Raw genomic sequence first — 7586 nt, 5'->3', positions numbered from 1 at the left:
TTTTAATGACAGGTTAGGTGATTCCTTGACCTTCTGTGCAATAACACTAAGGATACAGGTATCCATGAAAAAGACAAGATTAGGCTTTGGTCCTTTCAAAGCACTATTTGGGTGGCCTAGTTGACCACGTAGTGTCATGATAAGGAGGCTATTAAAAGCCAACTTGGCTATGGCATTTTTGAAAAGATGATATCTAGGTCATTGTGAGGATGGCAGTCAGCTCTCTCAAGAGGATCATCTGAATGTTCCTTTGCAGGAGAATCAGTGAATGCAGTATCATGCCTGACAGGATAAGGGGCAAAGTGTAGCTTTTCTTTTTTTTTTTTTTTTTTTTTTTTGCGGTACGCGGGCCTCTCACTGTTGTGGCCTCTCCCGTTGCAGAGCACAGGCTCCGGATGCGCAGGCTCAGCGGCCGTGGCTCACGGGCCCAGCCGCTCCGCGGCATGTGGGATCCTCCCGGACCGGGGCACGAACCCGTGTCCCTTGCATCGGCAGGCGGACTCTCAACCACCGCGCCACCAGGGAAGCCCAGTGTAGCTTTTTTTTTTTTTTAACTGTTTATTTGACAACAGGCTCACACTGGGTTAACAGAAACTCAGATCATAGGCAGGACAGTCCTGATGTATTCAACATTGACAAGGTGACAGTTGAAAAGTTGCTTTTAATTATCTAATTGTATGTACTACTCTTTAAAGTAGAAATTTATAAACTAGAATTCACCCAGAGGAGAGCAACCAGGGAGATGGGGAGGGTTGACAGACTGGAAAAACTAAGGACATGCAATAGTTATATTTACACATGGTGCCAAGAGGGCAGAAGTGGAATTAAGTGTTCTCCATATCAGAGCAAAGCATATCTGTGTCATTTTCAGGAGGTACTTTTTAAGTGGCAGAGCTGTCCAGCAATGAAACCTGAGCCCTTATGAAGTAGTGAGTTCCCTACCACAGAAAGTGTCCAAGCAGAGTCTGGATGATCTTCTAAAGAGGCTTTATAGGAAGGATGCTCCTATTGGGCAAGAATTTAATTTACCTTTAAGATTCCTTTCAATTTTAGAATTATTCTAACATTCTAAAATCGATATTAATGCCAGGTATATAGATTAAAAAAATAAAGATGGCTCATGTTAAAAAAAAAGATTCCACACATAAGCAAAAAATAAATAACTAAATAAAATAATAAAAATAAAGATGGCTTTGACCATCAATATCTCAAACCTCTTCCATCTTAAAAAGAAAGCAAATTTTCAGATGCCGCATTTTCTGTTTCCTTCCCTTCACAGCTAAACCACTTATAAGAATTGACCACGTTTGCTACTACCGCCACCATTTTACATTTCCACCCACCACATCTCAAGCTACTGAAATCCAGCTTTTGTCTCCTCGGCTCCCTTTGTAATGTGTCTCATTAAGGTCACCAATCACCTCCTTATTGATAAATGCGATTGAAAATTCTGAGTCATTATAACACAATCTGGGGGCATTTACCATTGCTGGCCACTCCCATCTTCATACAATACTGTTGCCTCTGGGTCCCTGCAACCTATGCTTGCGTGTTTTTTCTTCTCTTTCTTTTTGGCTCCCCCTCTGTCACCTTTGAGGCTTCCTCTTCCTCTATCTCTACAACATGGTATTCCTGAGAGTTCTGTCCTGTGTGCCTTCAAGTTCTTACTGCACCTGCTCGCCTGGGATCTTTCCCACTGCAGCCTTACAGAACTTCTTTCGTACACATTTTGTTCCCTCAGCCTGAACCCTCCTCCTCCCTGTCCTTCCCCTAGGCTCCCCCCCACCCCTGCCATCCTGCTGCTACCACCTTCATGCTAACTCATCTTTCTGGCTTCACTAAACTTAGAAGTTTCTTCCTCTGGAAAACTTTCTGTGATCTCCACTCCTGCCCCTCCGACACTGAATGTTAGCAGCTCTTCAGCCTCCCAGCATGCAAGCTTAGCAAGTGTCATCGTAATGCATTTAAAGGGGTTACTTGTATGTGTTCACCCCCGGATGTTCCTTGAGTAGAGATGGTCACTGTTCCTTCCAAAGGACTTAGGATAGTCCTCTGCACATCAACTATGTTCTACGGCTAGCAGAGGCTAAACTTGGCTTTAAGACATGGTATAGCACAGATAACTTCACCTCACTTCATAGACTCTCATGTGATATGTGGTATGGTATGTATGTAGGTGTACTAGTAGTGTCTTAGTACATGAGCATACACATACAAATGTATGGATTTATATATTTACAAATATATGTATATGTATGCATACACACACACACAATACATATACATATTGTACTAGTTTCCTGTGGCCTCTGTAGCAAATTACCACAAATGGGGTGGCTTAAAAACAACAGACATTTATTCTTGTTAGACCTGAACGGTCTCTGAGGGGTCCCAGCTCGCCCAAGAACCGCCAAGAGTCGAGAGTCGCTGCAACACGCAAGAGGTTTATTAGGAGCCGGTGCACCGGGGTTCCTTGGTCCTCACGCAGGAGGCCGAAGAGGAACCCCCCCAAGCGGAATTACATACATTTTATAGTTTTCATTATGCAAAGTGTGGATATATCAAGGGTTTTTTCCTCATTGGTTTGTTTGTTCCTGGACCGGAGTGGGGACTTGGCTCTAGTTCCTTGATTGGTTAGCTGTTGGATGCCTGCTTTACATTTACCGGAGTGGGGGTCTTGGCTCTAGTTCCTTGATTGGTTAGCTGTTGGATGCCTACTTTACATTTACCGGAGTGGGGGTTGAGTCACATGAGTTATGGTTGGCTAGGGCGACCTTTAAACTCTGGCTTAATCATTCTTATCACCCGCCATACTGGTTTGCTGAGGTTTCATCCCCCGCCATACTTGTTTGCTCGGAGCGGTTTCTGCCCAGGGCGGGGACATTCCATTATCTTATTGCCAGCGAAAAAGCTTAAAGCTCAAAAGTATCGATAGGGAAGTAGGGGTGTAAGTATAGTTGAGGCCCTACATTCTCTCACAGTTCTGGAGGACAGAAGTCCAATAACAAGGTGTTAGCAGGGCTGTTCTCCTGCCTGAAACTCTAGATTCTAAATTCTATTCCTTGGCTGTTCCAGCTTCTGGTAGCTGTTAGCTTTCGTTGGCTTGCGGCTTTATCACTCTTATCTCTGCCTCTACCTTCATATGGTCCTCTCCTCTGTGACTGTATTCTCGTCTGTGTGTCTTTTAGGAAAACACTTGCCACTGGATTACGAGCTCACCTGGGTAATTCGGGATGATCTCTTCATCTCAAGATCCTTAATTACATCTGCAAAGACCCTTTTTCCAAATAAAGTCACACTCACAGTTCCCAGGGATTAAGACATATCTTTTTGAGAGCCATCACGCGACTGACAACACATATATTATCCTGATGTAACTTAAAGACGCAACCTTAATATCTTTTTTTTTCTCCTGGAAAAATAAAATTCTCTATCTCTTAAATGTCCTGCCCTACCCTGACTCTACAAGTGAGTGTGTGTGTGATATACACACATATATACTTCTAACAATTTTAATATATAATGTACAAGTATGTATATGTGTAAACGTATGTGTGTGTATACACACACACACACACACACACGTATTCTTTACTCTTGTTACTTTCCTTCAGACTAAGCTCCCCAAACACCACTGTTTTAGAGTTATTAAAAAACAACTCCGTGTCTTCAAGATAGAATTTTAAGGAATAAAGTAGGTTGCTGCATAAATTTAGCCTCCTTTTAGTATGTGTGCTATGTAATCTACTGAAATATCTGTTCCTTCTCATTTTAAAAGAAGGAAGGACTTAGCTGGTGCCACAATTGATGTTACAGTTTAGGTATTTCTGACTAAATAGGATTACTTTTACATGTCTGTAGGCATTTTGCGTACTTTTTTTCTTACCAACTTATATTCCCTCCATTCTATAGTTCAAGCTTAGCTAAACATATCTGCATGCAATTCTATTCCTAGACAATGTAGCTAAAAAGTAAAGTTCCCAAACAGATTCTTACATTTGTAAAAATCTTACTTTTCTTTTAGTATGAACTTTTGTTTAAAACTACCAAAATGAACATTGAAACTAGACCAAATTTAAATTGGGACACATTTATACACTGCTTTCAAAATTTTACTTATAAACAAGCATGTTGATTAAGGTGATCACAACCTTCTACATATTATGAAGAGCTAGTATCTCTGTATTTAATAACAGTAACCTATAAATATAATGGAAGGCTTATACAGGCTGCATTTCTTAATTAATTCTTTGTGAGAAACACTAGGAATGATTAAGATATTTCTGAAAGTTAAAAATGTTTTAAAATCTCTTTTTGAACAAAAATAAATTTAATCCTCTTTAAAGTTCTGAAGAGTGACTTAAACGGAGATGGGTAAATTAAGGCTATGGTATTTTGTCGCATAGGATTATATCCTCAAATGTTCCTTATCTTTTCCACCTTCTTTTTGATGATTCAAACTGTTGCAGACTTTTCCCAGGAAAGATTTATTTTTTTCTAAAGTTCTTAGTTGTGTAAGTTCTAGTTAAAGCTGCTCAAAAGTGCATAAACATTTACTGATAGCTCATATGTATTAGTTATTTTTGCTCCTATGGTAAATGTCTAATAACACCCTTTAAATGTAATTATTTAAACTTGCTTATTATTCTGGATTGTGAGTTATCACTCAAGAATAGACCTCCTATACTTGGTCTAGGAAGATGTTGGACTGACTTCTGTTTTGATGTCATGTGGTTTTTCTTTACCAAATTATTCCATTAAGCATCATGAGTTTTTGACAAATGAGATAATGGTAGTCCTGGGGAAGAAGTGATATACTATAGAAGGAATTCTGTTATTAGAAAAAGAGGTAGCAAGAGGAAAATTATTTGAAGAATGAAAACGGTGAGGCTGTAGAAATTGATTTTGGTAGAAATGACTCTGCTTTAAAGTACCAGAGGAAATTAATTAGGTAATCTTTGGGGTGGGTAGATTTAATCTTTAAATCTAACAATGTGAAAAAAATCTCTGGAAGAGAAAAAGAGTAAAACTTTCTTAGGATATTCAAGTGTCAAAAAAGATTCAACTGCCTTGTTTAAAAACTAACATTAAGAAGTCAGTAAAGGTAACATACCTGTGTTACTACTTTGTGAATTTATAACTATCCTTTGGTAAAGTTTAGGTATAAATATATAGTAACCTTGTAGGTTTATTTCATTTCATCTCATACAGATACGATCTTAGCTTTCTTGAAATATGGTTTAATAATACAACAATATACAACATTGTAAAAACCTTTTATTCAATTCTGGATCTTAGTTGTTTAGAACAAAAGTTTTACAGGACGAAGATCTGTATAGTCTATGGCATAACAAAAATCTGTTTACTTTGTGGATCTAGAAAAAAATAAGGATATAATATTGAACTATCTACCTAAAATGCAGAGCAAGTTTTCATCTAAAGGGTACATTTCACTTTTATTGTTCAGCTACCAAGTCAGTGTAAGAAATAATTGATGTCGTGCGTGTCAAAGTTTCCAGGCATTGCACAAGTGCTCATCTTTGATTTTGACTCACTAAAGAGACCATGTGAATAGATATTACAAAGAAATCACTGATAGAAGAGGCTGACAAAGAATATGGGATTAAAGAATTTATTAATGAAGGGATAATTTTTAGAGTTTCTTCTTCATTTCTAACTATACAATAGAAAAAAAACCTTCAAAATGTGAGTCATATGCTATTTTCAATACAAGTGCTCCTTTGCAGTTGGTAGCTTTGGCTAGGATACAAGGTGTGTCTGGCATTATTAATGGTTATTCTATCAGATGGTAAGTGTACCCCATTGTTTCGCACTGTGCCTAACACAGAACAGACACTCAAGAAATGTTTCTTAAATGAATAAACAAATAAATCCTTTCCCTTCCTTCCTGCTAACTCCCTCCAACTCCACCTCAACCCTCCATCTGAGAAAGCCAGCAGGCAGCTAGCAAAGAGACCAGGGAACTCAGCCCAGTGCCTTGAGCCCTTTCAAGTTGTGTTGAGATTTGCTTAAAGGTTTTTAAACCAGAGAAGTTCTAGGAATTTATAATAAGTTACGGCGGTTTTGTTCAATCACTTGGTGTTCAGTAGAGCAAAGAGGTACTGAAACATCTGGATCACTTCTACTCAACATCTGTGGATAAGCTACAGTCACTACTGCCTTTGTGCCTTTAAGTTCTTCTCAGAAGTTTTGTTTTCTACCTTTGTTCACCCCTCTGCCTCATCCTGTGACCGTACCATAGTCTCCCACATGAGGTCATGCTAGACAGAGATTGTCACAATGGGAGTCTCATTGCATTTGAGGGGAATGGCTACAACACAACCTCTCTGATTCAGGTCAATAGTTACCTCTCCCTCTTTTCTAACTGGCCACAGCACATAGCTAAGATGACAGAAATAAATGCACTGAATTCTTGGGGCTGCCCTGGTGGTGCAGTGGTTGAGAGTCCGCCTGCCGTTGCAGGGCACATGGGTTCGTGCCCCGGTCCGGCAGGATCCCACATGCCGCAGAGCAGCCGGGCCCGTGAGCCATGGCCACTGAGCCTGGGCGTCCGGAGTCTGTGCTCCACAACGGGAGAGGCCACAACAGTGAGAGGCCCGCGTACCGCAGGGAAAAAAAAAAAATTCACTGAATTCTTAGCCTAGCTAGGAAGCTGAAGAGCAGGAACTTTTACCCACATTATTCCTGTGCTCTCTATGGTCGCCATGTACAATGTGTTCTCTGTGAAGAATGTAGCTAATTTCCAGTCTTTGCCTCTATCTTACCCACCACAATGCCTTTGATGCCAGGTTATAATTACCGAACTTCATCACACAGTCTTTCACCACGCTGTCCTATGCTTGCCACCCTTTCATCACTTTTAACCCTAGAGTTCTTGTATCCTGTTGAACCGTGGGCCTCTAAAGAGATCACAGTTTGAGACCATCAACCATCTGAAGACATTTATTTAGCATTTAAAATGTGCAGGGTATGATATCAGGTGTGGTGAGAGAGATCCTAATCTCCAGAAATCTTTCAGTCTAAGAGGAGAGAAGAACAAACAAAAGTAACAATCTAACAGATGGTCTCTCTGTTGGCCTCCTGCTCTCTGGCTTCAAACGTTGCCTGTGCCTTTCTTATCTTCCAGAACTTTTTTTTTTTTTTTAAACTATTCACCTATTTTCCTGGTTTCATCACCAAATTTTCTTAAGGAGAGACAGTATAATATCAGGCTTGACAGTACAGATGTTGGATTTAGGCAGAATTAGGTTTGGATCTTGTGTAATCATAAACTGGCCTTTGCGTTTCAAAGACCTGCACCATACCAAGACTTAAAATCTATGGATTACTTTATGGGTAGAGGGTGGGATCAGCTCTTTTGTATTCAAAGGATTAAAAAAGAGAGTCTGAAGGACCTGAGGGCAGAATGGGGTGCTTGGTTCAAGTTCTTTGCTCCCTTCGGCTTGTGGGTGACGATGTGCGTACTCTGGAGAATGGAGCAGGCATGGTGGGCATCCTCAGCCGGGGCCAGGGCAGAGTGGATTTACCATGGCTTCGTCTGCCTCTGTGTTTCCATTGCCTACTCT

The sequence above is a fragment of the Kogia breviceps genome, chromosome 13, assembly GCF_026419965.1.
Source record: "Kogia breviceps isolate mKogBre1 chromosome 13, mKogBre1 haplotype 1, whole genome shotgun sequence".
In the NCBI taxonomy this organism is placed as follows: domain Eukaryota; kingdom Metazoa; phylum Chordata; class Mammalia; order Artiodactyla; family Physeteridae; genus Kogia; species Kogia breviceps.
This window is presented reverse-complemented; position numbering follows the sequence as displayed.